At 36.1% G+C, this 19,534-nt stretch overlaps 1 protein-coding gene across 2 annotated transcripts in view; it reads left to right on the forward strand.

Moving 5' to 3' along the window:
- Window positions 1-19,534, forward strand: part of Ypel (Yippee-like) — a 346,511-nt gene that overhangs the window by 141,436 nt on the left and 185,541 nt on the right. Inside the window, exon 1 of one of the 2 annotated variants that reach the window (XM_081771539.1) lies at window positions 4,380-4,665. The exons of the other annotated variant lie outside the window; for it this stretch is intronic. The gene's annotated coding sequence lies outside the window, so the exon portion shown is untranslated. Of the gene's footprint in view, window positions 1-4,379; window positions 4,666-19,534 lie in introns of those variants that run through there. 2 annotated transcript variants of the gene reach the window in all.

Consider the following 19,534-nt stretch of genomic DNA (forward strand, 5'->3'; position numbering starts at 1 on the left):
ATCACTGAATCAAACAATCGCATATAATGGAAAATGAAATATTTCAGTTTAACGTCCAACGTTTATGTCCTTTAGGCTAAGGGAGATGATGATTATAACAAGTGAATGATGGAAGAATTGGTGGGATGAGAAAGTGAGAGGAAACCGGAGTACTCCGAGAAAACTCATGGACACAGTGTTATCTACCACAAATTTACTTGGCCAGAGATCGAACCAGGGGCTTCAGGTACCAGAGGTAAGCGCTCTACAACCTTCCTCTCACTGAATATAATGAAGTTTTAAATTCTGAAGTTTGGGCAAGTAGATGACGGTTAATGCTACAGTCAGATGCTATTTAGGTTCATGTGGTGATCGAACCGGCGTGATAGTTGTAACATTTCATTTGAAGGAGTACTTTTTTTTTCACTGTTCTTGTTTGAAAAGTTTATAATAATGATTCTGGAATATCAACCCGTGCAATTATAAATCTAGAATGCCTAGTTTTACGCTCCAAGCTTATGCCCTTTAACTGAAGGAGACGGGTGATTAGCGAAATTGAATAATCATGAAATAGGCGGTCGAATGAGAGAGAGAACGGAAGAATTCAGAGAAAACTCAGGTGCACGGTGTTGTCTAGCAGAAACACGTTTATCGAGGATCGAACCAGGAGCCCTTCGTATCAGAGGAGAGCGCTCTGCCACTGAACAACCGTCTTTCCAGTCTGACTTGAATTAACGCTTGGCACTGTTTCTATTGTATAAAATACTTCGAAAATAATGCTGAAATGAATTGTAGAGTCAGCGACAAAAGTTCTTTCCGTTTAATGAAATTAGTTTCGTAAATAACTTCTGAATGGAAGAACAGTTTGAGTACAGTTGTACGTTCCAAACGTACCACAATTATTTCCAAACTAAATTTTACCAAACGAAAAGAACGTTTGTCGCTGACTGTACAACTTAAACTAATAAAGATATTTTGTTAAATATAAGGCTTGGTTTTCTTGGTAAGATTGCATAATTGGACAGAAGTAAGAGCATGTCAAGATGTTCAGGAATCACTTCAAATTGCTTTTTGAAAGGAGAAAACAGTGGACTTCGTTATTGTTAGTTGGAGGTGTTCATATTACTTTTTATTTTAGACAATTGCATCTGGCCTGTTTATGCTACTCTGAATCATTATTAAGTGAATTCCTAGTGCGTATTGCGTGGTGGTAGTAGGAGAATATACCAAAATTTGCGTTTAGAACATGGTATTATAGTTTTACAAGTATATATTATATATGCATTCTTAGAGTTCGCAGTTGTAAACTGGATAGCATTCTCGCATTTGAAGTGAGTAGTTCAGGGTTCAATTCCTAATGGGACTCCAGATAACGTGATTAGTCGCCAAGGATCATCCGTGGTAGGATTTAGAATTAAAGCAAACAAAATTAGCATGTAATATTGATCTAATTGCTTCTTAACTTATCGTGTAAGTTTTTTGTAAATGCTCGTTGCTAATGATAGTGTAAGAAGCGCTTTTGTATTAAAAAAAACATGGAGTCTGCGATTCGTTAAAATCGGGTTATTCAAATGTTAGTCTTTATCTGTGTTAGTGTGTCGTAGGTTATCGACACAGTGTTTTTCTTTCTTTAGCGCACATTTGTTTATACCTTTGGTGGTTTGCAGAAGTGTGTGAAATTTCTTGAAGATGGTTATGTAATGATGACTCGCTCATGTGTATTGGGCGAGTAGTGTTGTATGGAAAGCACGTGTTTAGCTGGTTATGCAATTCAAGAGATGTCTTGTAAACTGGATTGAAATCTGAAAAATAAGATCCATATTTTTTTTCGTGTAATCTTTATAAACAATAGAAATAATTAACTTTAAAAAGCAGTTATTCATATTATTAGCAACATAATTTCATTTTTTTTTGTTTGTTTTTGTTTTTGAAGATGACATTAGATCATGACGAATGTGAAAAGTCCAAAGAAATCTTTATTTAGACTAATGGCTGAGGAGCAAGTTTAAATTTTCATTTCATAAACAATTACAATTGCTCTCAGCTCTGCCTTTCAACATAACAATTCTATAGTATAGTAAGGACTTGTTTTCTGTTTTCCACAGCGACTTTTTTTGTAACCCAGCGAACCATCCATCACATGAACATATGATTAGGGTTGATAATGAATGTTGTGAAAGTGAAGTGATGTCTGTTTTAGTACGGAATTGTATTGAAACCTTAGAAGTTTTTTTTCTTCATAAAAATACCAGTAAATAGACATTCGAATCCAGTAATATTTGAATCTGAAGAACTAAGTAAATTTACTGAAATGCAGATGATGAAATATTCAATTGCATAAGTTCGAAATTCCTCGAGTGATGATATTTTTTAAACAGTACTATATATAAAGGTACACCATGTGCTTAATCATTTAAATGATGCAGGAAAGAGTCTAGTGAATGTATTCTATATTTTCACATATGGATTGGAGATGGAACACCAACAAAATCACACTTTCATCGTGTTCAGAGTACACAACGAAGCACTGTAAAATGTATAAAAGGAATCAAATTAGATGATTTAGAAAGATGACAGAAGTGACGTGTATTATCATGAGATATGTTGCAAAAAAAAAAAAAAAAAAAAAAAAAAACGGTAGACAAATGCACATCTAGACTGGATACAGAGGACCTAGGAAATGTCTGATACAATGCTGTGACGATATTAATAAAGCATTGTGAATATATACTCGCCTATCCTCTTGCAGTTCGCGTAGTTTAGCCTTAGTGAGCAAAAAGCACAGCTGCCTTATGTAATACTCAGGGCTGTAGGCGAGGGTACACGACGGTACACGCCGCATACCCTCTGCATAGTCATTAGAGTGTACCTTCTGCTTTTGTTTCGTTTATATTTATTTATTTAATCGGCTCATGAGTCCAATGATAAAGTGACTATATCACCTTTTTTTCATATTCTTAACACGTGTTCAAATATATGTCATAGTGTGATTTAAGTAAGGAGTGTTATCAAGGAAATAGCATGAAATGAAGCTTTTAGACTATAAAATAGTAATGTATTCTTTATATTTTAATTGAATTAATTAATACATACGACTTACATTTGTTCATTAAAATGCTTCAAGCCTCTTACAACCCTGCTTCCGCCAGGTGAACTTTGTGATGGACAAACACCATATGCGTGGGTTTTCTCGGGGTTCTCCCGTTTCCTCGCACTTTCTTCATTCCACCATTTCATTCATTTCTCATAATCACCGTCTCCTTTAGCCTAACCGGCATAACCGTGGGACGTAAAACTCAAAGATTTCATTTCATTTCAAATCTCTTACAACAATCATATATTATCACAAAACAGCATATACCTTTTGAAAATTTTAGGACTACAGCACTATACATTGGATTCTTGTCCAGTCATTTTAGGCTGATGTGGTAGAGGGCTATCTGGGAAGTTTGGTAACTAGCTGACTTGTGCCTCGCTAAGAGGTGGTGGAGGATATTCCTAATAAGGTTAATGAATGCTATTTTTGTGTGTGTGTGAACGCATTTTCAGTGTTTGTCGAAAGTTGCTCGTAACAGTTACTATTTATAATAATCTGTAATCTGATTTAAGTTCTATACATGGCGTTTCAGTTCAATTTTTAAGTTCTTAAATTTGACTGTATAACGAACCTCCATACAAGAATAACTTTATGCTGAAACAACTTTTTGTATCTTATAACTCCGCATAAATTTTGGACGATTATATCAGATTAGTGTTGTGTGCTGACAAATTCGTTGCTTTCAGAAAAGTGCCTAGAGTTGTAATCCATCAAAAACGTACTAGGTCTACAGTGTAAGATAATTATTAGAAATATAAATTAAAGAAGCAGTTGCAATAATCATGCATTGAACATTTGCTTAAACACACTGTCGGAGAGCCATAGGAATAGAAGCTATTTGGAAAATGTTACTCTGTGCTTAATGCAGCGATTAGAATGTCTTGAATTTAATTTGGCTTGACATTTCATTTTAGTTTCAGGCTTCTCAAATGGATAACATATAATTTCATTAATGAATCGAATTCATTATAGATAGTAAATTTAAAAAAATTAAAAAATCGTTATGGGTAATTGTAAATCTTTGTTTAGTTTGTGTGCAGGTGCATGTGGCGAAGGAGAGAGTGAAGGTACAGCTGGGTTCATCGGACCTCTCGGGTTTCATCTTGTTTCTTTCTGTTGTTTTTGTTGCTTCTTTTAATTGATGAAGACTACAAAGAGATCTCTTGTGAAGAACAGCAAGTGCAACGGTCTGAATCTGAGTGACTGAGTGAGGAGTAGGTGAGCGACCAATGAGAGACAGCGGAGCGGGCGATGGTTGGCTGACCGCCGCGGGCGAGATCATTAGCACGCGGTGTGCGTCACAAGCAAGCAACTAGCTATCGAAGGTTGAAGAGAGGGCAGTTCAGTTTGTCGCTGGAGACAGAGAGCGAAGCGAAGAAGCAGGGAGTGTTGTGTTGAGTACTTCGTGTTATCGCGCGGTTTGTGTTCCTCATAAAAGTTTTGTTTTGCTGGGCTTGCGCTGTATTCATTTAGTAATACAGCTGGGTGTTGGGTCGACAGCTGTTTTCCTTGAGGGTTTGTTTGTTTAGCATTGTGCTATCATAAAGGAACGTAGTTAAGTGGATTTAGATGCAACAACACTTCTACACGTAAGTAGAAATCATTTTTTTTTATTTATTTTGAAAGTATTTAAAGTAGCTATATTACGAACTATCTATCCGTATAGATGTATTTCCAGTTAATAATTGAGACCCAAGTTACAGTTTGCAATAGCTATGCTACATTTAGTAGTAAACAATAGAAAGCGCGCACTGTATATCAGACAGGTTGAACTTGATAGCGGATACAGCTGTACCACCTGTACAATTGCTAGCAAAAGTGGGTATTCAAGTACTTTTTAATTCTTCAAAGCTACTAATGAAGAACTCAATTCTTATGTGTATTTCTGCAATTTAAAGAAGCCAGTGTTTACTTATTATTAAAGTTACAACGAACTACAAAAACAGGCTTACGCCTTCCGAAGATTTGATAACCCATTTTTGCTGGCTGCTGTACAAGGTAATTTTGTGTATGTTAACATGTTACGAAAAGGTTTTAAACGAATCTTGTAGGCGCATTCTGGCAATGAGTGGCACGTCACACTTTGTTTACAAACATTGTGATAAAAACAAATCTGTGCGTGCGATATGAGGAGAGGAAAAAAAAGAAGCGAAGACACGTGTATTACGTACGTACGTACGTACATTGCTTGTTTTGGTGATAGTTTTAAGTTATGAAGGGATGCCCATATTATCATCTTTTGAAGAAATTAATCATTAATCATCAGAATGGTTGATTTTGCCCAAATAAGTGCATTAAAACTCCATTTAGCTGAAAATGGCAAGGCCTGTAATAGAATGTAAAATAAATAATGCATAGGGTAAGTCAAAATGATACATATGTCAGGGGAGTGATTGTGACAATAAAGAAATCGGGGGTCGCAAAATTTTGTATTAAAGACAAAACCATTGCAGGTTGAAGATGTAGTAGAGCATTTAGAGAAGGGTTTTTGGATTCTTTCAACGTTAAGTGCCCGAGTTCTTGGAGATCCCCATAGTTTGAAGGTTTATAAGTTTCGAAACCTTCTATTAGATACCAGTGGAAATTCACAGGGTGGAATTCAGTAACACCAGCGTGCTTGTGTTAATTTTTAAGAGTCCCTTATCAGCACCAAATCTTACGAGATATGAACCCACTGTTAAATGTGGAATCCGAACCATGTGAGCTCCGCCAAGGATTGAACCCGGATCTTCCTATCCAAGCCATTTTACCATGAAGATGGCCCATCTTTCTTAACTCACGAGTTCGAAGTTTGATCCTCTGGGGTCATTGATTGGTTGATTGAAGTTTAACAGATCGTGCCGCTATCGAGGCTGCATGAAAGATAATCCACTGTTCCAAATTTCATAAAGTGGGATCCTCGAATTTGCATACGAAGCAAGCATCCCCTTCACGCATACAGAAAATATGCGGGTTAGCCACTTGCAGTGGTACAGCACTTGCTGTTGATGTAAAATGTTAATTCTTTGTGGATATCATTTTTGGCTTTTCTCAGGGGTTCTTCAGTTCCTTTCCCAAGATTTTCAGCATAATTCATATGCATTTATCATTCGTATTTCCTTTGGTTGAAGAGCCTCTTCACACGAGAGTACGTGCTTTTGAAAAAAGTAAATATGATAAATTGGAGTGTTTTTATACAGGGTTTCCCAAATGTAGGTATACTCCCCAGCATTGATCAAGTATAACATTCTAGTTTATCAGTTTACTTGCTTCGGCTCTTCCGAGCATAAGATGTAAGTAAAAATGCATTAAGAACAAACAATACAGAAACTAAATCTACCTAATGGGTAACAATAAAAAATAATATAAAATGCAGTGCAGAGCTGATCAGTGCAATGCTGTATTCCTACTTTTGGGCCACCCTGTATTGTATCGGTCTTTGTTTCAGTATTTGGGGTATAATTGAGCAGAAAATTATATAGGCCTATATTTCCAAATTGCTTTTGTTGTATACAAGTGCATGATGAAATTTACACGTGAAAACTAGCAACACGTGAAGAGTTCCTTTCATAAAGTCAACCAGTTGCCTTCTCACGTGTATTAAAGAGTTGCTTGACCGCCACCGCACCCGCCAATTTTGGTATATAGCCCCTGGGTTCATTCCACCAGTTTTTCCACTTCTATTGAGCTCTGTTTCTTTCTCTCTATTTTAGTAGATGTCACGTGACGTAGGTCACCCAAGGTCCATCAGTTGTTTACAACATTTTTTTTTTTTTAATCTATGAAACAATAAGTAATATGCATAATATTTGTATAGTGACGTTTATGAAAATTTCTAGTTTGAAGTTACACTGTCAATAGGAGAGTGCGATATTTTGTCTTTCGACAGCTCTTGCATTTAGTAGCTGAAATTTAGTAGTGTTGAATGTGTTATTCATATATTCAGAGTTCTATTTTTCATATTTCACACTACAAGTGCACTGCACAATTTTGAAATTAGCCTGTGCTATCATGAACTAATAGTTTTATTTTCCACCAAGATTATGCACACTTTATGCAGAAATTTCAGTGTGCATAATTGATATCGGCACATAGATTGCTGGATTTATAACAAGAGACCTGGTAACGGTTGATTATTTAATTGTATTTTGTAAATACTGTACTAGATGACTAATTTCTAAAAGTACGATGCGGTGTTATTTTTGAAAAACGCTATTCCATACAGTGGAGAGCACAGTGAAGAACTGCTTCATTTTGTTTCATTACAGAATTATACCTTAAAGTGATATTTCATATTTTGTAGTTTGTGAACGATCGTACAAGCATATGAAACACAACAGCAGCAACATAAATACAAAGCTAGTGTTTTATTCAGTCATGTTCAGGGGGAATTTTTTCCCTCCAAAGTTCTAGAGTTCCACTTCAAATTTTTTGAAGATACAGGTGTAGCATGTAGGTGATGAGTATGGCCTCCCCTTCCTCCTCGAAATGGAGGAGACTGCATAAAACTTCGGGTACGTGAGAAGGGAAGTGGTTCAAAACAGAGAGCAACAAGAGACGAATTGTGAGGACATATAATTCTCTGTTGGGTTTTGATTTTTGTTTTGAGAGAGTTTGAGATTTGGTGTGTATATATTAATAACAGTTGTTTCCATTATATTGTAGAATAAAACTCCCGACAGATTCGAATCTCTGCTACGGAACCAGTTTCCATGACATTGAAATTATTATATCTGTGTTCTTCATTATTATTGTTGAAAGCCTCCTGTAAGCAATAAAAACTAGGGCTTCATTGTCGGTTACTGTCAGTTTCTATGAATTTATTAGAATAATATTTAACAAAATGTTACTATTTTTTTCCGAGAGGGGGAGATGTACGATGTCGAAGTGGCTGTTCAGCTCACCTCTGGTGTTAGAAGCCCCTTTTTCGATCCAGTGGATCATTCACCCTTTTTAAAAATCATTCTTTGACTTACAGGAGATTAAACTGAGTATTTTCTCGTTGTCCCTAGAAGAAAATTGAGTCTAATAATTTATATTGAGAGTAAATGTACTTATGTACAAATATTTCTTTGTTTCGTTCAGATTGTATTTGAAAGTTTGTAAATGAAAGACTATAAGTGTGTCGTCACCTTATTATGTCTGGATTTCTTTGAATAGGACTCTACATAATGGGTCTTTTCAAATTTGTTTTATTAAATATCACCTGATCAATTTACATCATTTGTGCAATTTTCTTCTTAATTAATCTTTTTTTTTTTTTTTTTTTTTTGCTATGAACAAAGTAAAATTTATTAATGTAAGTATCATAAAGTGAAATATTTTTATGGGCAAAGTAAATAAATATGAATGTGGGTCTAAAAGTTGCTGGCTTGCCGTTCCATCTTAACGAAGTGAAAGTGGATACGATTGGCGTTCCCTTCTTTCTTAGTCCATTGCGAAACTCGAGTAATATTTGTGATCGTGCGGTATCTATACGGTCTGTGTGAGACGTAGAAACTTGTTCAGAGGACGCAACTGATACAGACGTGCATAACGGATCAGCTTGAGAGAAGGCGATGCGTGACTGCTGTTTCAATTATGCATTACTTGGTCACAGAGCGCCATCGAGTTCTAAGTACTCGGAGGTTTAATGGGTTTTGTCTTTATGAATTGCAATCATTTAATAAGTAGGTGACTCAGCTTCACATGAGATGCATGTGTATATATAATCCCGTATTTTATTATGCTGATATAACATCATATCTTTTACTTACAGTGTCCCTGATCATTTTCATTTCTCTTTGTTCCCCAGTAAAGAGTTTAGATCCGTCATCCTCCTGTAATTCAATGCTAGTAATATCTTGGATTATTAAAGAATTGACAGCCACATTATGTTCGGGGAATCGGGCCAGTTTAACAAGGTTTCGTGATAGATTGTTCACATTCAAAATTTCGAAAGGAGTTGAAATGACTCTCCCATCACAGAAATTTAAAGGGTACGAATACTTAATTTTTATCTATAACGCCTGCTGCTGAAAGAACAAACATCCTATGTAGACTGACTATAAAATCCGTGCCAAATTGAAAATGTTGAGTAAAAAGCCCAGATTTTACTTTAGAACTAGTGGGACATTTTTTTCCGATTATTTGAACTACTACCATAGTGAATACTAGATAGCCCGTTTTTCACTGGGCAGTGTTAGGCACATAGCCCATATTTTGACATTAAACGGGACTTTTCCATTTTTGGCACTTAACACAGATTTCATTTTCGGTCTACATACAGTATATTGAGTTCATATATACTACCATACTCGCTGTTAATGGAAAAAATGATATCTTTTACACTCCTCACCCTTATAGTATCCTTATAAATTAAAACAACGTCAGTATTTCTCACTGCAGTTCGAAAAAAAAATATTTCCGATTTTTTATTCCCTTCTTACGTAATTACGCAATATTAGGATGTAATAAAACCTAGATTCTTTAAAGAATTCAACAACTACAAAGGTATAAATCACGCAGTTCATATATGCCTATCAGGAGCAAGCAAGCGCTCGACTTCTGAGTTGTCGCCGCCTTACATCAGTAACTACGGGTTAGTGTTGTCCTCAAGTCATGAAACACATTTTCAGATTTAGACGATCATGTGTATGAGTTTTCTCAGGGTACTCCCGTTTCCTCCCACATTCTCATCCATCATTTAGTCTCCCTTAGCCTGACAGACATAATCGTGGGACGTTAAACTGAAAGATTTAATTTCATTTTCAAATTTGAGACGAGACGAGAAACTTGGAACTTGGCGTTTTCGAGATAGTGCGAGAAATTCCTCGAGTCTTGTGGGCAACGCTGGTTCACTCATTTCTATTTTAAACACGGTTTTAATATTACGTGGTTTACAGTATAAAAACAAACAAAAAAATGTAGTGATCATACGAACACAATGAAGATCACGTGAACGTTTCGAGATTTATTAGTCATTACGCAAATACACCCCTAATAATATGGTTCATATATTTTTATATTATACCCTTTGTGGACTTCTCGTGACGCGAACGATTCTGATAATTGCTTGATGAAGTTAAGAAAAATCAGGGCATAAATTTTGTTGGTATATACATTCACAAAACGAGACGAGGAAAGCTCTCCGAGAATCGAGGCGAGACGAGAAAACCTTGTTTCTCATTTCGTGGGTGTTAAACTTCAGATTCCTCTATTAGAACAATTATTGTCCCCTAGATGAAAACAATTATTTGGCCCTGGTTTGAAGATAAGGAAAATATTTCTTTGATCTCGTATGGTTATCTTTCGAAAGACTTGTAACGAAGTTAATACCATATACTGGATTTTGTTGTTGCAAGTTAATTTTACTGGCTTGTTTTATAAATGAAGGTTCTTGGTAAAATAGAAGCTAGTGTTTTACTATAATTTTCTTAGTACCGAAGAAATCGTATGTGAAGTTAACTAATACAAACACCCTGTGTAAGATAGAAAGTATTAGGATATTTGCTTGTTGTTCAGGTAGTTTACAAGCTATAGCTCTCAAAATAAACCTACTTGTGAATAGTTGTAATGTTGTACTGTGTGCTAGAGTGGAAGATTGTTACGGGAGAAAGTAGGAATGGCGATAACTTGGTTTTACGTAGGTAACAAATTGTGGTTTTTGAAATGGAAAGTAGAGGAAGAGCTCTGGGTTTCCGCAAGGACTTGAGACAAGCCAGAATGGAAAAGGAGAAAGTTTGCGCATCTCTTTAAAGTATTTTTGTATGAAGTTTATATTGGTAAACGTAGGAGCAACGTTTCTAATTTTATGATAGGAGGGATGCTACTTTTTATTGCTTTCCCAGCAATAGTCTTGGGAAAACTTTTCGTTCATGAACATAATGCATGTATTTGCATAATATAGTCGTTTGTTAAGGTAACGCATAAAATTGTTGTGGTTCAATATAAGCAGTTACGTCAATAAGTAAGGCTACTTCAGAGGAATCGATCTGACATTATCATCGAATGACTGGTGAAATCTCTTAAAAATTTATCAATAACGGATTATCATATCCGTTGAAAAGGATTGTTTGAAAGGATTTTTGTGTCATTGCATGTGAAAATTCGAAAGTTACGAATTGAATTCAGTGCGTATTTGCTCTTGGAATATATATATATATATATATATATATATATATATATATATATATATATATATATATATATAATATTGAAAATTACAATCAATATTAGGTGTGTAGCAGGTGAATTTGTCAAGGTTTGTTAATCCAGTTATCCATTTATGTTATGTAATGTAAATTTATTGTAGGCGTTCATTTATAATATGCATCTACCTATATAAACATAGGGAAGAAAACTGAAATCTTAAAACCGGAGGTTGAAACTACTATGATTAACAGTTAATGCACTTCCGCATGTAATTTAACTACTTCTGTTTGTGCGACTATTATTTACCCTAGAAGAGACTGGTCTTTACCTTGGAATCGATCCGGTACTAGAACCAGTTTGACAGAAAATATAACATGGTATGGTAATATCAATTCCGTCTGTCTCACATCAAAATGAAATACTTCGTTGTAACACTAATGGAGAAGAGGGATTAATAGCTAGCTGTTTTTGGCTCCTATTTCCCCTTTCTTGGTTGTAACAACATAGTCTGTAATTGCGGACAGGTGTATTGGATGTGCATGCATGTGAATAGTGAATTACATGAGCGTTGGGAGCCTACGAACTAAATTTCGAAATCCCTTCACTTCAATCTTGTAGTGCACTCTCCCCCTGTCTTGATACTAGCAACTCAGCCTATGCTTGTTGACTTAAGAACTTACTAGGCTTTGTGGTAATAAACGCCACGTGTGTGGGTTTCATGGGGTGCTTCTGCTTCTTTCATTCCATTATTTTCTTCATTTTCATTAATAGTTTCCTTTAACCTACATAGCATATCTGTGGGACGTAGAGCTGAAAGACTTCGTGTAATTTTGAAAATTCCATAGACCTATGGAATGGAGGGGGTGGTGGCCAAGTGAAAGAGCATTCACCTCTGGTGAGGAGTCCCTGGTTCGATCCCAGTTCCCATTAAGTGGGCTCTGTGATTGATAAACAATTATACGAAGTTTTTTTAGTTGTCCGGTTTCCTCCCCTTCCTCCGTATCTTTCATCCTTTAGCCTACACGGCATAACATGTGACGTATAATTGAAAAATATTTCATGTTTTTCATATGTGCTAGAAAATGTTTCGGGCGTTAAAAAAAAAAAAGAGAGAGAGAGAGAGAGATAATAACGGAATAGATAACTTAAGAAATTTCGTCACTTATGTGGCAACGAAAGTGTGAGACTACATGGCTGCATTGTGATACCTAACTATGTGGTGGCTGTTAGAAAGCATAAGCCGCTATTGTTTTTTTTTTTTTTCTGTAGTAATTCTGTAAAGCTTCTGTTTCAGAAATTTATGTAAAAATCACTTTCGTGCTTCAGTTATATTGTTTATATAGGACAACATAAAACATATCATCACATTTCTTTGGAACTTACCAGAAACAGCTGATACCGGAAGTACTAATGCTTTATCCATCCATAAGTGAAGTAGTGTCTTATTCACTCAAACTAGAACTAAACTCTATGCAGTAAACCTAAAAAGGCAAATGCAGTATCGAATTGAAACCTTAACGTCCCACTCTGTCCTTTAGGCTCAAGGAGGCTGGTGGTTAATGAGTGAATGACATGAAGGTTTTGGTGGAATAATAATGTTGAAGTACATGGGGGAAAACCATGAGAAAACTCACGAACACTATGATACCTCAAACTTGCTGACAAGGAGTAATCAGGAAGCCCTCTCACCAGAGGTGAGCGATCGACTGCTGATGTAAACTTGGGGATTGTGTACTCAGTACGTCACTACCCCATCGCCGTTGTTGTTAGTGTTCTTAACTGGAGCTCACCGTCTCTTTTAAGTAGCTCCCTAATTGGATCACTATGTTGGGTGAACTCCGCATTGCCGACGCCAACTAATTCGATCCAACGGTCACCCATCTATGAACTGACCAGATCTGACACTGGTTGGAGTTAGTGATATCACGGGAACAACTGAACCGTGTTGGTTGTCTTCACTCCGTTAGGTATTTACAGTTTTTGAAATGCTTTTGCTCTGTACAAGTGAGGCCGTGTATCATTTTTCACACTTTTCTGTGCACGCGAATTGGTAATCTCCGTTCGTTTCTTTTCATAATAAAATTAAGAAATACCAACTACGTACTAAAAGAATCCGAAACTTTATGACTGTAAAAACAGAAGCCAAGCTCTATTCTGTCGTTCTAATCATAATTTTGTAATCCACCACCAATGTGCAAATTATGTAGAGGAATGAAAGGGGAATCGCTTTGCGGATTGAACATCTCCCTTCGTATTACATTAGACTTTGACACCCCTTTCAGCAGTGAAGCTGTATATGACATGACCCTACAGCATAACAAGGGATCCAAATCATGAGCTTCCACCGGGAATCGAAATTGGATTTGCCACACCAAAGACTCGTACTAACCGGATAGCAGCGAGCAAGCTTATCCCTCATGATAGTGAATAAAAGTATATAAGGAGGGAGGTGTACGTGTGGATGTACTATATAGTGCAAGAAATACAGGGTTAGCATAAATTATTCATCGGGTTATAAAAGTATTGTATATTTAGAAGTATGAGACATACAAAGATACGTATACATGAAAAGATACGCATTCTCACAGTCTTAAATTTAGGTGGTGCGCGTTCACACACTAGATGGCAGACGTGTGAAGGCAAGGTACAACGTAGCGTTAATGCGAAATTTTATGACTTGTACTCCCCTACAAATCTTATGCCGTTTTTCTGTAGGGACGTGAAGGGCAGTTTATGTATCCCCATTACCAACAAATAACACTGCAAGAACTGCAAGAACTTTTCAAGCGCTGTGAGACCAGTGGCACATCGTTTTTATGTATCACAATTTTCTCCTATACTTCTAAATTATAAAGTGTTTTGTATCGCTGTAAATAGTTTATGCTAACCCTATATATATATATATATATATATATATATATATATATATATATATATATATATAATATGTATGTATATATATATATATATATATATATATATATATATATATATAATATGTATGTATGTATGTATGTATAATTACCGTGTTCTTGTCAAATAGATTTCTCTGTCCGTGTGAAAGATATTGATTTGTACACTGCTCACCACTTACTCTACTTCATTATCCGCTCTTTTGCCTACCAAAACGTTTGTTTCCCAGATGCCATATAACTAGACCTTCTCGCTAGTCTAGTCTCTGCGACATGGTGTCCCGGGTTCGATTCTGTTTAGGAAAACATTGAAATTTGAGCTGTTTTTGGTGGTTTGGATTTCACCATATTGGTCTGAGTCTCATATATCCTCGGTACTGAAAAGGGAAAACAGACAATCTAACTGGACTTCTATGCATTCCACACATGTTACTCCTTGCGATATTATGTTCTGCTCGGCTAAACTCTGCAGTATATTTACCGACATGTGTGTATATATAATGGATTCTGCCTTATGTGGCCTCCATTCGTTTTTTTTTTTTCTTCCTGATTCTGATTTTTTTTTTTTTCATGAAAACTTTATTTCGAAAACCGTCAGTGTTGGATTATTATTTTGGATTTACTGTCCCTTTTCAGCGCTTAAGCTATACATTGCTTACTGTATGTGACGTGGAATTACAGCTTAGCATGTGGTCCTGACCACCTGAGCCATCACCAAGAACCAAACCCACGTCTGTCACGTTGAAGGCGCGAATGCTAGCAACCATGTAGCCATGAAATTGTTAGCACGTGTTCGTCCCTTCAATTTAACGTTGAACTTTCGCATGTATGATGTACAACTATTATAGAACTTAACGTTTTGTACGTACTGTTATGTGTTTTCACTTTTAATTTCTTTGATGTCAGTCGGGACGATAAGATACCGGTTCTGCTTGGACTAAAAGCACAAGTTTCTTGCCATTTCTGTTATTACCTCTGTTTTTATTTGTTGTCTAACCTTTTTCTTGTTACTGTCAGTACACCATGCGGCCTGTGTTATTGCTGTGACCATCTATCTGAAAAGTATCAATTCGTTGTGATATGTACTATTGGCACTCTGGCGTGGAGCATTCATATTATAGATGCTGTATTATTTGCCATATAAGTAAAGAATGAACGAACTTACACAAGACAGACAGCTGTGAAAGTTTACTGAGATGGTAATGAAAGTTTGTTTCCAAGGGTGTTGTGTAATACACGGAGATCAATGGCGTTGAGCACAATCTACATTTCTAAGAAACAATTTATTAGAAAATGAAAAATATTATTACTTGCTCAGTAGAACAAATGAAGATGGTAGCTGTTAAATCTATCGTTCTGTAGTCTAGATTTAACCTGTATACACAACATGTTAAAGAAAATAATCTCTACCTTCCTTGAAAACAGTTTTTCTGTGAGTAGCATCTTTCGATTGCAAGATAGAGGCGAACAATGAGTGCCATTGTTTACTGGAATGTCATCTCAAATGTTGTATTGGTTCTGAAAATTAGTTCTATTATTTTTAAGGTTCTGAAAATGAGTTGTATTATTTTTAAGGCTATTACTGTCCAGGAGAGATCAAATTGTACACGTATCCTATCTAGGGTGACCAACCTTTTTAGGTTTGAGGGCTATTTTTCATTTCAGAGGTCACTGGCGGTCTACTTATCTTAATATAGACATTGTATTAAGATAAGTATTTTATACTAGTCTAGTGGTATGCTTTCCTGGTGCTCTCCGGAAGCAAATTTAACTTTACTGACTTTATTCATATTTCAAGACTATATATATATATATTTGAATATCTATCTACGTTAAATGTTTTCATAAAGGGAGAGCGTAATTAATTGTGTTTGATCCAGACGCAGCTAATTATCAAAAGGTTGGAATCGTCATAACCTAATACAACTTAATCTGGTGCAGTGTTGGGCCATCTTTAGCGTGTACTTGAACTGACCATAATTTTTCTGTAATATTCAAATTAGGGGATAGAGTAGGATAGGGAAAGTGTTAAAGTACAGGGTGTTTGACAAGTGCCTATACCAGTATCAGTGTAATTTTAGTTTATTTAGTACACACTATAATTGCGTACTTACATATAAGAACTATGTATCCAGTGTATCTCTGTATGTACTTTATCGTGCTGTATACACAGATATATGCGTTTTCATGTCTTCGTTGACCTGGCTTCGAAAGGCGTTCTCCACACTTTTCTGCAATTCATGTGTCCTGTATCAGACACATGTCAATGAGAGAGACATGTGACTTGATTATTCCCCACAATGAGTTGTCGGGTGTTGTCCAGTCCAATCCAGCGGCCGGGAAGTTGTTTATAAAGGAAGTCACGCACCTGAAGAACAAAATGGGCAGGAACTTCACCCTGATATAGGCCTATCTACATATGATCTATGATTTCCTTCTTGTGCAGTTGATGTATTCACTACATTTGTAATACCACGATTAAAATTACACTGACATTGTTCTCTGTGATACTTAAACCTAATAGTACTGAATCGTTGTCAAAGAAAGTCTGTACCACAGAATACATCTGGCCACCTTAAATGTACACATATTCATTGTCAGTAACTCCTTGTTTGAGACTATACACTAGATCAACCCAACTTGGCCTCATTGGTTTAGAACCTGCATTTGTCCGTAAATTATAAAATTATTACTTCTGTAAGTCGTTTATCTGGCTATCTTGGAACTTAGTCATATTGGAACAATGTTATTCCTGTGTTATTGATGTTAAATTTACCTTTGTGTATGTTGAACACATGTACTGTACTCAATCAACTCCATTTCTTACAAACCAGTGCAGACGTTTTTGTTTTGGAACGTCAGTGAACCCAAAGGAAATAAAGCTTGCTCATTGAAAGTAATTTTTCCAAAATTATATAATGCGATAGTATTTTTGGTTTTTATTTTTAGCCTGGCGTCAGCAAAAAGTTGAACAGAAAGGACACTTTCATATTTCACATTAGTCCGGTCCACATTAGTGTATTAAGCTATGAGTGTGTTTATTTTCCTTACATTCGAAGGCATTTCTTCCTGGGGAAAATTGCAGGATTTTTAGAACAAATGAAGATGGGAAGTGGAAAAAAGAAAGAAAACCCCATTCAATCCATAAGTGGAAGGGGGAAAAGAACATCGAATTGCCGTAGCGTTTTATAGGTAATTAGCATGGCAAAATTACAATTAAATCAAAATATACAGTTCAACTTGGAGTCAGAACTCTGAGCTTTCATCGGGAATCGGGCCCAGATCACTCGCGCGAAAGTTGGGTGTTGACCGTATAGCCATTAGTGGGTATAAGATACAAACTGGTGCTTAGTCAACAAGTAGGTGTTGAATTAGAAACGCTTATAATTATTGCCTTGAAATACACATTTTCTGTAAATTTGTCATTTTTCAGTGGAACCAATGGTGACCAACGTATAAGGTTTCACTACCAACCTTCCCATTGAATTCTTGGACAAACACTGTGCATGAATTTTCTGAGGGATCTCCCGTTTCCTCTCATTTTCTTCATTCCTCCATTTAATTCATTCTCATCATCACCTTATTCTTTAACCTACGTGGCATAATCGTGGTTAATTCGTAATTTGGGGTTCTGTATCATCATGCAACACCGAGGTTATAACGGAAGGGACCTACTATTGGTATGGGCTCCGAACTACGGCTACCATAGCTTGAATCGGTGCATGTGGCAGATGCAGAGACGACCATGCAAGATCAGCCCTCACTTTCACCTCCAGATGAGTTGGATTAAACCATACTTGAGTATTGCTAATATGTTGGATCGTTTTTCCCTCTTGATTGAAGTCGAAAATAACGTAAGTAATGAACAACCCCAAAGAAAATTGTCAGTCTGTACCGTCAGTCAATTGTCAATTGAAGACTGTACCGTCAGTCAATTGTCTTTTATGAAGGACGATTATGCTTCTTACATTATTATTTCCGTTCGAATAGAAATCTAATGTGAGGTCAAACGAAGACTTGATCAAACAGAAGATAATGATGTTCCAGGTTGGCAATGATTTGGAGTCGTATATCTTCTGTATCAAATTCCAGCAAAGCCATGTGATGGATTCTTGTAGATATCCTGTAATAATAATAAAATGACTGATATGACTGCAGCTATTTGTAAAGCTGTGAGGCATTCAGAAAATGAAATTAAATCTTTGTTTAACATCCCATGTTATAACCTCTAGACTAGAGGAAACGTATGATTAAGACTAATAAATAAATAAATGATAGAAAAATCAATGGAATGAGAGAGTGTTGGAGGAAACGGAAGTACTCCGAGAAAACGCAAGGACATGATGTGGTTTACCACAAACTAACTTGTCTGAGGGTCGAACCAGGGACCACATGTACAAGAAAAGCACTCTACCACTGAGTAACTATGACCCCCATAAGACATTCAATGTCGCAATTAGCGATGTAAAATTTCTGTTTGTGGAAGTTGGCTTGTCTCGTATGGACACGAATGATGTATCCTTGAAAAAAGAAAGAAAAAAAAATGATGTAACGAAGTCATTCTGTGCCATGACCATGTTTTTTCCTTTTTTTTTTTTGGGTAGGTAAGTGGGTATTGAGGGCTTGTGTGGATTTTCTTTTTCTGAAAATAGTAATTGTAGGAGTAAACATTATGTCACAAGGAATTTTATGAATCCCCCCCTTTTTTTTAAAGTACATTTTTAGTATCAATTTACAAGCTCTGACCTGTTGACCGAGAATAGTAGTTTGAACGGTTTTAAGAATATCGGGAAGTGGTATAGAAGAAATCACATTTAGATGAATCTGGCTCTGTTCTTTTGGTTAGTGAAACTACGCAAGACAGGCTATAACGGTGTTTGGTTTCGCAATCAGCGGATTTGTCCTAGCTACCTGTTCTCCGGGTCTTTTTATTCCTTTCTTCTTTGTTCTTTAAGTCAACATTGGATTTTCTATATAGGACAGTCATATATTGAAATGTGTTGGACCACAGCAAACACAGAATAAATTGTTTTTGTATCCGTATATGCTAAATAATACATGTCTAGTTTGAAACACAGCTGCAGTCAAATTGGAGAAGAGGCATGTTTATATTGAGAATACGTATACAGAGTGAATCATTATAGCTATTGCAATGATATATTGCCTAAACTACACAGAGTAGTAGTAATAAGGGTTTGCTGTGAGATCTTGCTTTTATTTAAGCTACAATGAGGTATGTGTTACATTCACAAATATTTATTGAAAAATGACAGAGAAAAGAGTTTCCACAGAAATGTTTGGGTCAAACATTTTTAGCCGAATTTGGTATTACCACATTTCAGTTAGAGTAAAAATAGTAACTGGACACTAACTCATCTTAAACCCTGATTTAATACATTACACACGTTCGATTGCGATAATGTATTCTCGACTC

The sequence above is a fragment of the Thermobia domestica genome, chromosome 9 (genome assembly GCF_964235325.1).
Source record: "Thermobia domestica chromosome 9, izTheDome1.hap1.1, whole genome shotgun sequence".
NCBI lineage: Eukaryota > Metazoa > Arthropoda > Insecta > Zygentoma > Lepismatidae > Thermobia > Thermobia domestica.